At 50.5% G+C, this 13,631-nt stretch overlaps 1 long non-coding RNA gene across 1 annotated transcript; it reads right to left on the reverse strand.

Annotated features, from left to right (window-relative positions):
- Positions 1-12,373: 12,373 nt before the first annotated feature.
- Positions 12,374-13,173, reverse strand: LOC115525759. Its single transcript, XR_003972456.2, has 3 exons — positions 13,159-13,173; positions 13,004-13,008; positions 12,374-12,455 (listed from the first exon to the last, which is right to left on the reverse strand). It is a non-coding gene; the product is annotated as an uncharacterized LOC115525759 (long non-coding RNA).
- Between the last annotated feature and the right edge of the window lie 458 nt (positions 13,174-13,631).

Here is a 13,631-nt window from a genome sequence, read left to right on the forward strand (position 1 = left end):
TTTTCACCAGCCCTCATTCAATTACTTGCTTTCCCCGAGACCAGGCAAGAGCCTAACATGGTGATCAGACAAGTAGAAGGGACAGGGGCTGTGGGATGAGAGGTGGGCAGCTCCACAGAAGGGGCACAACAAGGCAGGGAATTGTGGGAGTGAGCTGAGAACCCTCAGGCCTCTGTGGATTGGCCTTTGAGTGGGTTGTAGCATTGTCGAGAAGAATCTGTTGCTGGCCATCTTTCTTATGGAATTGCCCTCCACTGGCATCCTTTGTCTTGAGAAATGATTGTTAAGCTGAACTGAGGCTCTGCGTGTCTGTCTGTCTGTCTCATTTAGTCACTTAGCACATGTTTATCGAGTTCCTACTATGTGCCATGTGTCTTGCTGGGTAGTATGGGTGGGGGTGGACGTAATGCAGAGAAAACCCGTCTTCAGTTCTGTAGTCACTTTGCACTTTAAGGGAATAAGAGGGAACTTTTGCAGAGAGAAATATCTAAAAGAGAAAATGCTATGGGGAAGGGTCAGAGCTAAGGGCCTTGATGGCAGGAGAAGGGGCAGGATGGTCAACGGGCAACAGGTGCTCAGAGGAAGCCCCGTGTCTGGGGATGAAGGCTTCTTGACCACAGATTCTGCCTCTACTTGAAGTTTTGTCTAGAGCTGAAAAATCAGGTAGGTAAAGCACCAAACACAGTACATGGCACATAGTAGGTGCTAAATAAAATCTATCTCTTCTCCTTATTGTTTTTCTTTTCTTTTCTCCTTTTTTGTTTTTATTCATTTCCTTTCCTCCATCCTTTCTTGTATCTAATTGGATTCCACCTCTACCTCCCTTCTTAGTATTAGTTAAAGTAGGGGGTGGCAAACTTTTTCTGTAAAGGCCCCGGGCAGCAAATATTTCAGGCTTTTCAGGCTAGCCAGTCTGTCACAATTCCTCAGCTCTGCTGTTGCAGCCACAGAGAATACATCAATGGGTGCGTGTGGCCGTGTTCCAATATAACTTCAGTTAATGGCACTGAAATGTGAATTTCATATATTTTTTATGGGTTACTAAATATGATTCTTTTGATTTTTTTCCCCCAGTCATTTAAAAATGTGAAAAAACAACTTAGAGGCTGTCCCAAAACAGGCTGCAGATTTAGTTTGCCTCGAAGGCTGTAGTGCGCTGATCTCTGATTTAAAGCAATAATTGTTAACTGGTGGGGGGACTTACAACTAACTCCTTTGAGAACTCGAGGAGAGCTTCACCTTCATTCATTCGTGCTGCAAATGTTTTGAACTCAACCAGTCACTGGAGTTACAGCAGTGAGCCCCACAAAGTCCTGTCCTCAGGGAGCTTATATTCTTTTTTTTTTTTTTAATTTTTTTTTTCAACGTTTATTTATTTTTGGGACAGAGAGAGACAGAGCATGAACAGGGGAGGGGCAGAGAGAGAGGGAGACACAGAATCGGAAACAGGCTCCAGGCTCTGAGCCATCAGCCCAGAGCCCGACGCGGGGCTCGAACTCACGGACCGCGAGATCGTGACCTGGCTGAAGTCGGACGCTTAACCGACTGCGCCACCCAGGCGCCCCAGGGAGCTTATATTCTAAACACTAAATAAACAAAGCAAGACCTAATATGTGTTATGGAGACACAGTAGGGGGCTGGGGGCTGTGGGGGCCTGGGGGCGTGGGTGGGGATGATGCGGGTTCAGTGCGGGCAGTCAGGGCAGTCCTCTCTGAAGGTGAGATGTGGAGCTGAACCTGAACTCTGAGACTGGGCAGCCACTGGAGGGAAGCTGGCTGCAGAGAGAGGGAACAGTAAGAGCAAAGGCCTGACACCTGGGCAGAGAGGTGGCTGGTGGGGCCTGAGCACATAATCCAGCATGGGCAGGCAGGGCCACCTAGTCAGGGAAAGGGCTTGCCCCAACTTCCAATAAAAACAATGGAGAAAACCGGAAGTGAGTAAAGGGTTTTGGGGTGAGATGTGATAAGGTCTGATTCATACCACTTTGGCTGAGTGTCAGAGCCCTTTCCTAGAAAAATGTGCTTAACTGTGTCCTCCCAATAATTTTGCTTGCTGTGTGTATTTTTAGGGCTTCATAGATCTCCCTGAAAGTCCCCCTATGGAAGTACAAACCTCAAGTCAAACAATCCTGGCCTTAGGGCGCCTGGGTGGCTCAGTGGGTTGAGCGTCCGATTTCAGCTCAGGTCATGATCTCAGGGTTCGTGAGTACGAGCCCTGCATCAGGCTCTGTGCTGATGGCTCAGAGCCTGGAGCCTGCTTTGGATTCTGTGTCTCCCCCTCTCTCTGCCCCTCCCCTGCTCACGCTCTGTCTCTCTCTGTCCCTCCAAATTTAATAAATGTTAAAAAAAAATTTTAAAACAAATCCTGGCATTAAAGAAAGGAAAAGGGGGGGGGTGCCTGGATGGCTCAGTCAGTTAAGTGTCTGACTCGGGCTCAAGTCATGATCTCACGGTTTGTGGGTTCAAGCCCCACGTCGGGCTCTGTGCTGACAGCTGGGAGCCTGGAGCCTGCTTCGGATTCTGTGTCTCCCTCTGCCTCTCCCCCACTTGTGCTCTGTCTCTCTGTCTCTCTCAAAAATAAATAAAATGTAAAAAAAATAAAAAATGTTAAAATAAAAACGAAAGGAAAAGGTGGAGGAGAGACCCTCATCCTGGAAAGGAAATGGTCTTTGTGTCTTCTGGAAAGTTCTGGACAGTGCTCATCCAAGTCAGCCTGGTCTCTTTGGTGGCTCATCTGAGATAAGGCTTGCTAAAAAGGGTTGGGAGGGGGGTTGCTCCAAACTTTGGGGGCCGTCTGTAAGGGTAGTTCTTATCTGATAGAAGCCACTCAGTTAAGATTTGTACAGAAAGCTCAATGGGGTGGGTGGAGGCAGGGGTGGTGAGAGAAAGTCAAGCCTCTCCCCCGGGTTCTGGTTGTCACCCCCCTTTCCCCCAAACACACACACACACACACACACACACACACACACACAACCAGAACTCTCAGACACCAACCCCCGCCCCCCGGTGCCCCTTCCAGCAATCCCTGGCACTTAGTGCAACACCAACCCTCTTGGCTTTGCCCCAGTAGGCTCATGACCCAAGGGCTGCACCTCTGGGTCCTCCCAGTCTTGCAGAGAGAACTGGGCCCTGAGTCAGGCTCTCCTGCTCCAACCCAGTGGCCACCTGTGCTCCTGGGGAGCTTCGGGGGCTGGGAAACCTTCAAAGAGTAGTTAATCACTAACTAGCTGGAGATAAGAGAGAGAATGAAACAATGGAGAAATGCCCAACCCAGAGTTTAGTGCTTCCCTGCTTGCACACGCCAAGACCTGGCCTCCCCGAGGAGCCGGGATCAGACTGAGGTGGTTCACTGGGGAGAGGCGACATGCCAGTCTTGGGGTGCTGCAGCACCCAGGCCTGAGAGTCTGATAGTGGCCGCTGTCCCTCCTTCACTAGACCCTTTCCCTTTAGCCAAGCCTCAGCCCCAAGGACAAGTGTGGGCAGGTAGCCAGGGAGGGCTCTCTTTATCTCCAAGTTCAGGGTCTGGAATTCAGATCGGCCCGTTTATTATGCCAGTACTGTTCACGATGCAGAGATCCAAGATCAATCAGACAGGGTCCCTGCCCTCCATGAGCTCACAGTGAGCAACAGGGAAGAAAGAAACAGACACAAAGAGAATGACTTCCAGCCGCCTACCCGGGACAATGGCAGAGCCGGTGACAGGCTGGGATCTAGGAGGGCAGGGTCAGGCCTACCAGGGGAGGTCATATTCACGACATTAATGGAGGGTTTGCCAGTGTCTGGCATTATCCTGGGTACTTCCTGTACATTATCTCTAATCCCACAACCACCTCGAATGGGAGGTACTAACCCCACTTTACAGACGAGGAACTTGGTGACTTTCCCAAGGATACACAGTTGGTAAATGCTGGAGCTGGGATTCCAACTCAGGGCTTTCCGACCTTGAAACCACATCACTTTCCTTCCACCTACCTCTGCCCCCTGGCTAATGTGGAAAATGTTCTCCGTGGAGTGTTTCTTCTTCAGTCAGAGACTTGGATTCTGGGGAAAACGAAAGCCCAGACTTCCATGCAAGGTTCTGGCCGTCATTCATGCCTCAGTATGAATGATGTGGATGGGAGGCGTGTTGCTGGTGGACAGGAGAGTTGGGGAGGGGGGTGCGTCAAGAGTAGAGATAAAGGATCCCCCAGCCAGAGAACGAGGAGCCAAGCTTTGGATACCTGGTTCCCAGTTTTTCCCAAGCCCCTGCTGACCTGATAACCCCAAGGGCTTTTAATTTATGCCTTCTGAGAACTCTGCCGATAAGCATGCCTGCTTTCTTAGTGATGATATCAGCAGGATTCGGTCTTTATTAGCTTCTGGCTCTTCAGGATCTTGGAGATAAAAATGCTCTGCCTCCTGAAAGCTCTGAGAGGCTTTTAAAGAAAACAAATCCGAGCTACTGCCAGCTGGAACCTCAGAGCTGCAAGGGTGGGGGGTGGGGGCTCTGCTGTATCTGCCTGCTGGCTCGTTTTCCACGGTCCCGCTCACACAGGCGGGGGTGGGGGGATGGCCTGGGCTGTTCTGACCATCACCTGGGTTCTGTAGTCTCATCCTTTGTGGCCTCGGGCCTGTTCAAGGGTGATTTGGAATATGGCTAGCTGGATGTCGGAGAAAAATGTTTGGACTCTTCTGGGGGTGGCTGTCCGGGACAGGGAGCGGGAAGACCGCCTTATTAGGAGAAAGGTTCTCCTCTACCTTCTGAGAACAGTCAATGGTTTCTGAGTGCTAACACGTGCCAGAGACGGTGCAAAGTGCTCAATACACCTTAACTCGTCAAATCTCTCAATGATCCTGCAAAGCAGGTAGTAGTGTTACATCTCGCCCCTTTACGGGCAAGAAAACCAAGGCACAGGACGTGGCCCAAGGCTACACGGCTGGTGAGTAGCAGAGTTGGGCTTTGAGTCCAGGCAATCCGGCCCCAGAGTGTGATGCTCTATGATGTCCAGGTTAGGGGCTGGGGCTCCCCAGGCCAGCATCACCCGAGAGGGAGCCTGCCAGGATTGTAGAACACCAGCCCCCCCAAGCTCCCTGAGTCCACATCTGCATTGTCACTCGGTCCCCAAGGGAGGCCTGTTCACACTGCAGCCTGAGAAGCGTTGTCCCCGCCACATCACACACTCTTCTCCCTGTAGTAGATTTGGTTCCCAAACCATTCATTCATTCATTCGCTCAATCGGCCGAGCGTTCCCGGGCTGTGGATGTTGTGCCAGGCAGTTGATGGAGTCCAAGAGACAAACGTCCTCATGGAGCTGATGGTTGTGTCTCACATGTGCACAGTGGGGGCCGTGGGGCGGGGGCCGTGCGAGGGGACTTGGATCCACATCCTGGCACCACTATGTGCTGGCCGGTGGTGAGAGCAAGGCAGAGTCATTTCAACCTTCGGGGTCCCAGGTTGCTCCTCTGGGTCCCGGGTTGTACAAAACAAGGCAGGTGAACCGGAAGATGCCTGGCCCTGTGCTGAATTCTAGACGCAGGGTAGCCAGTGGGTCATCTGCTGCAGGAGGCAGGGAATGAGTAAGTGAATGTGCCGATCACCAGCATGGTGATGGGTTTTCTGTTGGTCTCCCACCCCCCCATTTCCAAGTGAAGAAAAAAGTACTTCAGTGTAAGAGACACAGGAGCGCTTCCTCTGTCAGCAAAAAGGCGGGGCTGTCCCAAACCCCTCATCCAAGACATGGGGTCCTAGATTGCCCCCTCAATGCTCCTCGACCCCTCAGTGTATTTCTCTTGGTGACATTCTGCCTCACATCTGTGGGTCACTGGGTAACGTTGGCCACACATGCACTGTGAGCAGAGATCAGGAAGTGAGGAATGACCGAGAATGCCCACCTCCGGTTTTAGGGACCTCACAGGTGGAAGGGAAGGAGTAAAGGACGTCTGGACAGCACAGATGGTTTGGGGTCTCCCTTTACCCCCTTCCCACTCTTCTTCCTCTTCCCCCCCTTGTCCTCTCTGCAGACCGCTGCGACTCCCTTTTGGTTACCAAGATAAAAAACCAATCCTGTGTTAATACTGGCCAGCATTTGGTTAGCTCTTATCCGAGCCACTCACTCACCAATACGCTTTACACACGTAACGTCACGGAATCCTTCAAACAATCTGAGGCTGATAGCAGGAGCCATTGCTATCTCCCTTCGTAGCCCAGACAGTGAGGGCTCAGAGTGGTTGAGCTGCTTGCCTGAGGACATTCAGCCACTTCCTTGTGCTGAGTGCAGGATTTGAATCTAGGTTTGCTCAAGTCCAAAGCCCACATACTAAATCTCTCCATTTGCTGCCTTGATAACTAACTGTGGGTTGTTCCTCAGCCACACAGAAAGGAGCAGATGTTTCCAACCAAGGACATGGGCTTCCAGACCCAGCTTAACATCTGACTCAGAAGAGCACAAAATGCCACCTTGCAGCCCCCACCCTTTGGTGACTGGCTCCATGGGTCTGTGTGGGGTCCAGGTGCCTTAATCTTGTGGTCGGGCTCCTTACGTGTTTCTGATACTGAGCCTATGGGGGACCCATCCACCTGGGGAGAAGCTGGCTTCACTGGGACGTAGGTTTTTTTTTTTTTTTTGGGACATAGTTCTTCTGCCAGCAGAGTAGGAGAAGCCTGTTGACTTCTGAGAATGAAGGCTGATTAATTTCCAGGGAGCTTCCAATGAGTGACCTTTGCCCTCAGTGAAAGTGTGGAGATTGAGATAACGGAGATAAATCACCGGCGTGGGCGTGGGTGACGGGAAGGGCAGGGTGTTTGCTGTCGGGCTCCAGGCTAGGCTCCCTTGGCCTCTCTCCTGGAGACCATGTGGAGTGAGGTGGGTGGTGGCAGGGTGAGGGGTGGGGGGGGACCGCGACGACAGGTGCGGGATTCATTAGAGCATGAAGCGGTGAACCTGTGAGCTACCCGGAGTCTGGATCCTACAAGCCGGAGAACATGGGGCCAGGAGCGTGTGTGGGTCTTGAGATGCAGCAGGGCTCCTGGCCACATGTTTGCACTGCCTGCTTCGAGCCTCCCAGACCCCCAGCACTTCATCTCGTGCATTGACCACCGGCCCCCTCTTAGGTCTGTCTTTAAAAGGACTCACTGGTCAAAGAATTTACCTTTATTTAAAAAAGTCACTGTATCACTACCTTTCATGGAAAATCAGCATCACCTGCCACGCCCAGATGTTAACCATAAACCCCGCAATGGAATGAACTTCTCACTGGTTCCTGCAGCCACGCCCTTTTTTTTGAAAGGGGTATCAGCCGACTGAGGCCTCCTTCAAAGTCTGGGAAGGACTGAAAGACAGTTGGAAAGGGCACACATTTCTTGCTATGTAATTCAATAATGTTGAACTCCACGCCTGTGTATCATCTAAAATCCTATCATTTATAGCCACTTGTACAAACTGCAGTACCAGAATCTAAGCTCCAGGAGGGCTGGGTTTCTCTTTCTTCTTTTTTTAAAAAATCTGTTGTAGTCACTGCCCTAGTTTCGGAGCCGGGAACACTGCCCGGAGCATAGTAAATGCTCACGTATTTACTGAAAACGTGGACCGTGGGGGCATGTGGGCTGGGTGGTTCCACCTGCTCTTCCTTCTGGATGGAGAAGCAGAATGTCAAGATGTGGAGGGTGTCAGACTGCAGTCAGTTGTCCCGGTTCTTTGATCCTAGCTTAGCCACTCGCTCAGGACAGGGAACTGTGGGAAACTGACCTAAAGCCTGGCCCAGCCTCAGCTATTTCCTACTCTGAGGCTACATGTGCCATCCTGGTGTTTTGAGGACCCAATGAGATCACAGGTGACCAAGGACCTTGGGTGCCCTACAGCCCTGAGCACAGGACGAGGGCTGAGTTGATTATAAATGGCAGAGGGGATGCCTGACTCCGATGACTCTAAAGCCTGACTCTAGAACATTTTCTTTGCTCTCTTCTCAGGGAGAACCCTCTTGCTTCCCTTCTCCTGGCATTGGGCAATCACGCTAACATCAGGGACACTGTCAGACCTCACGCTGTTGAGACCCGATTCCATGTTCTACTGACTACTGAGAGATTGTGACACCACCTTCCCTGTGAGTGCTTATTTTTAGAGGAACTATAATAATAATAATAAGCATACTCCTGTTAATAATGTAAGGAGATACCCATTTGTCTGTGATTGAACCAGTCCAGGCGGGGGAATGGACTCTTGACCTCCTGAGCCTGGTTGCAGCCCTCTGGCTCCATTACCACCTTGTAAACCTGAGGGTGTTCCATTTTTCCCCCTAAGGACTTGTGGTTAGAACTTGCTGGCAATTCCTCACAACACACGTCCTCACATCCACCACCCATCATAACATACATTGTCATTCGAGGCTTAAGATTTCCCAGACAATGGCAAAGAGGAACTGGCCATATGGATCAAGGCAGCAGGATTTAGGTGACACCTGCCAGGGCTGTGGGATGAAGTTCCATCGCTGAAGTCTGATACCTGTCATTTACTATGGGGTGACAGCCATATCCTGTCATTCTTCATTCATTAATTGTGTATTTAGGGATCCCTTATAATGCATCAGCCAAACTGTGCTGGTCCAGCCAGGGAGAGAGACAAGCAAACAAGCCATTACAATGCAGTATGGCAAGTACTTGAGAGACGAAGGCTCAGGAGGAATGGGGGCGGCAACTCAGTGGTGGGGGGATGGTGGCAGGGGGAGCCTATCTGGAACGCTTCGCCAGAGGGCTGAAGTCCGAAGCTCGTGGAGAAGGTAGCCAGTGGGACGGGCCGTAAATATATGCTCTGGGCAGATGGTACAGCGTACGGAATAGATTGGGGGTGGGGGGAGGGAAGCAGATGGTGGGGGGGAGGACGGCCTGCCTGTTAAGGGTACTGAATGGAGTCAAGGTGCAGAATGCCAGGTGAGAATACGTGGAGATGTGGCTGACAACACAAGTAGATAGATGCCAGATCACAAGAGGCCTTGTGAATTATGTTAGGGAGGCTGGACTTCATTCCAAAGGGCATGGGAGCCACTGAAGCATGTTGAACAAGCAGGTGCGCATTACAGAAAGGCCTCTGAGATCTCTTCTCCTGCTTGTGCCTCTGAGGACAGATCCCTAAGGGCCTCTTGAGCAGAACTTCACGTGCCATACCTAGGAGGGGAGTGTCCCACTGCCACACTGGGGCTTAGGCTTGCCTCACATCCAGCAAAGAGCAAGATGGGGACAGATGACTCATCCCCAAACAACAGAGCAGTCCTGGGAACGAGGTACCTGTTAGGGTCTCGCTTACCTGGTTTGCTGATGGACTACTCATGTCATTATTAAACAGGATGCCAAGCCTCCTGTCCTTCTCAAACCTTCTTAGTCTCTTGTCTCTATCATACTCTTCCCCTCCCCCGTCCTCTCTGCTCTTCCCTGGTCCCCCCTCAGCTTTGTTAGCAATGGCAGGGTATTCTGGTGTTCTACCTCGTGCCAGAGAAGGTCTGAGGCCAGCATTGTCTGATTTGGGCCATGGAAGGAACATTGTAGGTATCAGCTGGGAAAGTGCCTGGGAGGTGGACAACTTGGGCTTCTCGTTCTGGCTCTCCCAACCACCACCAGCCATTTGCCACTGGGCAGAACTACTTCTCCTCTAAAAGCCTATTTCCTTGTCTGTAAGATGGGGATAGTCTCCTGGGGATGGTGTGAGATTCAAGCGAGGTTTTATTCGTGAAAGTGCTTGGTGAACCGCAAAGCCCTGTGTAAGTGTTTATTCTGGATGATCATGCATTGCTTTGGTAGAAGATTCTACCTGAGGGACAGCAGGGGAAAAAATTCTACCTGAGGGACAGCAGGGGAAAAAACTGAGATCCATTGTGTTGGGATATTTGTGTCATACAGACACAAATACAGGTAAATATACACCTGTCACAAAACTGAAACAAAGAAGAATGTGAATTTCTCCAGGGTCCTACTCCCTTCCCTTCCAGCAGCAACTATTACTGTGTTTGTTACATATTCTCCCACACATCAAATGCATGTGCTTAAATAAAAAGAATGCAGTCATATTATAAGCCTTATTCTTAAGTTTGCTTTTCACTGCATATAGCTCTGTCTTCCTAATATTACTTCCTGGTGTAAATGGACCAGAGTATTTAAATATCCTCCTACTGCTGAATCCTATATTTCTGTGGTCTTTTGTAGGTATCTCTATGGGAGAAATTCTGAATACTGGGGTTGCTGAGTCAAAGGATATAAGCATTAAAATTTTGATAGATACCCCCAAATTGCTCTCCATAAAGATTGCACAAAAATACCCTCCCACAAACAGTGTTCCTGCTCCCCATGCCCGAATCAACGATGGGTGTTACCAGTTGTGTTGGGGCTTTTAAAGCTATGAAACCCTCCTCCTCATTACACTGTCCCATGGGGAACACTGGCCGGCCGTATTCCACTGCTCATCTGACAAGCAGAGTGCTCTATGACAGCTGTGGGAAGGAGCCATCTGAGACATGGTTACCCCCAAAAATGGTAGGAACCAGGCCTGAGGATACCTGGAAAGCTGGCTCTTCCGGTTAAATGGAGTATCTACATTTTTAAACGTAAAGTCTAAAAGCAATAGAGGGGCGCCTGCGTGGCTCAGTCGGTTGAGCGTCCGACTTTGGCTCAGATCGTGATCTCACGGTTCGTGAGTTCGAGCCCCGCGTCGGGGTCTGTGATGACAGCTCGGAGCCTGCAGCCTGCTTCGCATTCCGTGTCTCCTTGTCTCTCTGCCCCTCTCCCACTTGTGCTCTGACTCTCTCTGCCTCTCAAAAATAAAATAAATGTAAAAAAAAATTTTTTTTAAAGCAATAGAGTAATCTACTTTAAACACATAGTAGTAATATATTACTATGGTTATGGTTTTTGTTACTACAGAGAGTTCTGGCTCACAGAGCTTAGCTGTGCTTGAAGGGAGAGTAGTTAGAAGAGGAAGATGCGAAGAGATTGAGGTGTTAATTTTGGAAAGTGTGACTCTGTCAAGCTGTGCTGGTCACGTGTCCTGGTCCCATCCAGGCCTTGGGTGTCACGAAATGCAAAACAGCAGGTAACCAAATAGCATTTCCATGGAAAGAGCCTTTGACCTCAGGTGCTGTGTGCAGGTGAGAGACTGAGCACTCACAGAAAGAGAAGGAGGGTGAGAGTGGGGAGGGAGGGGGGCATCTTTAGCCTGTGATGCCTAAAACAATGGGCCACTGGAAATTTCCAGGACTGGATTAACGACAATCCCCACTGCTGGCATGTCTCAGGAACCCGAGACCGGGTTGATCCCCAATTCAACTGGCTCTGTTTTAAAATTCCCACAAGATGGGGCGCCTGGGTGGCGCAGTCGGTTAAGCATCCAACTTCAGCCAGGTCACGATCTCGCGGTCCGTGAGTTCGAGCCCCGCATCAGGCTCTGGGCTGATGGCTCGGAGCCTGGAGCCTGTTTCCGATTCTGTGTCTCCCTCTCTCTCTGCCCCTCCCCCGTTCATGCTCTGTCTCTCTCTGTCCCAAAATAAATAAAAAACGTTGAAAAAAAAATTAAAAAATAAAATAAAATAAAATTCCCACAAGCATTTTGGGGGGGAGTCAAGCCCAATGGAATACGGAGATGGTGATCAGTGGAAGTCGTGAAAGACAGATGGCTAAGTCCTGGGCAACAAGGAGGCAGAATTCAGCATTGTAGGAATCACGCATAAAATAACGGGCAAAAGTAGCCCTTTACATGTGTTATCTAACTTAATCCCCTTCATTACCCATCACAGTTAGTACTGTTCTAGTCCGCATTTAACAAATGAGGAAGTGAAAGCTCGGAGAGGTCAAGTCACTCGGCCAAAGTCACGCAACTGCAAGTGGCATATGGAACGAAAACTGACGTCTCGCTGACTTGCGACCAAAATGCTGAGTAGAACCTACTTCGGCAGGGCAGGGCTCACCTTGGGGGTGGAGGATGCTGTCATGGATTGCTGGATATGATAGAGGCCGGTTTTCATTTTCTGTCTTGAAAAAGGATCTATTTCTGTCCCCTTGTAGGGCAACACGAAGACCCACAAGTTCCGTTTTTCAACCACATGGCTGATTTTTGTATATTTGACTTTCTATTACACTCCCAACAGTGTGATCAGAGCCCTCCTCCCACCTTTTTTGAGAATATTGGGTTAATGGTGGGGAATAGCATTGGGGTCTTTGGCATGGACTTCGGAGGGAAGAGAGGTAAGAAGGTTGTGTGCTGTGCTGGTCGGGATGGGGGAGGTTTTTACTTTTAAAATTCTAATTGGGTCCCCGGTGGCCTGGTGGAGCCTCTAGATCTCCAAGTCTTTTTTTTTTTGTAAGTTTATTTATTTTGAGAGAGAGCATGCGCACAGACACATACAAGCAGGGGAGGGGCAGAGAGAGGGAAGGAGACAGAGAATCCCAAGCAGGCTCTGCACTGTCAGCACGGAGCCCGGCTGGGGGCTCGATCGCACGAACTGTGAGCCGAAATCAAGAGTTGGCGCTTAACCGACTGAGCCACCCAGGCGCCCAGGCCTCCAAGTCTTTGAGGTTATGACCCACTGCTCTATAAACTAGTCAGCCCTTGGCCTTCATGTTGCCTCTCCAGACTGTAATTATCTCCGCCACAGGTTGCTGTTCAGCAGGGAGATGCTCTTTCCTTAGTCCCTGGGGATCCCTGTCACTCTCGGGCTCACGTGTGCTTATCAGGAGTGGGGAACCCCTCGCTATCATCTGGGAGGTCAATGCAGTTAGGAGAGGAGGAAGTGCTCCCACGGGAACGTGCTCCCACCGCGAGGGCCCTCCCGCGTGAGGAGATGGCCCCTCTTCCCAGGCACATTTCAGGAACGGTGGGGCTGAGAATGGTGGGAGGGAGGACGCGACCACAGGGAGGCTGTGAGTTGGGCACGTTCACGTGCGTCATCCCATGGAAAGCTGTGCAGTACGTGCTGCAGGAGACAGCGGACAGGGGTGAGGAGGGAGAGAGAGGGGGAGGGCAAGGTTCCTGGACAGCCTGGGTTCAGACCCAGGCTCTGTCACTTGCTAGCTGTGTGACTTCAGCCCAATTTCCTAAGTTCTCCAAGCCTCTATCTCCTCAACCGTAAAACAGATTAAAATAGTGACCTCATCGGTGGTCTGGGTGGCTCAGTCAGTTGAGTGTCCGATTCTTGATTTTGGCACAGATCATGACCCCAGGGGCATGGAATTGAGCCCCGAGTTGGCCTCCAAGCTGGGAGTGGAAACTGCTTAAGGTTCTCTCTCTCTCCCTCGGTCCCTCTCCCCTGCTCGCGGGCTCTCTCTCTCTCAAAAAAGACAAATAGTGACTTCACCAAAGAGTTTTTGGGAAGAGTTGCTACAAAGATGCAAGTATCATGCTTAGCTTAGTATGGGTATTCCGTGAGGGGTGATGCATGGGCTGATGATGCTGGGACGAAATTCACACCCATTTTACAGATGGGAGAACTGAGCCTCAGGTTGTCCCAAATGGTATAGCTAGTAAGTGGTAGAGTTGAGATGAAAATTGTCTAAGTCAGGAACCCTTGCCTCTGTGATGGACAGCCTGCAGGAAGGGGTCTGTGTATTGAGGACTGAAAAACAATCTGTCCGAACTACAGTGGCTCATTGGCGTGGGTTGGTTCTATGTCCTCAACTCG

Source organism: Lynx canadensis, chromosome D1 (assembly GCF_007474595.2).
Source record: "Lynx canadensis isolate LIC74 chromosome D1, mLynCan4.pri.v2, whole genome shotgun sequence".
Lineage (NCBI taxonomy): Eukaryota > Metazoa > Chordata > Mammalia > Carnivora > Felidae > Lynx > Lynx canadensis.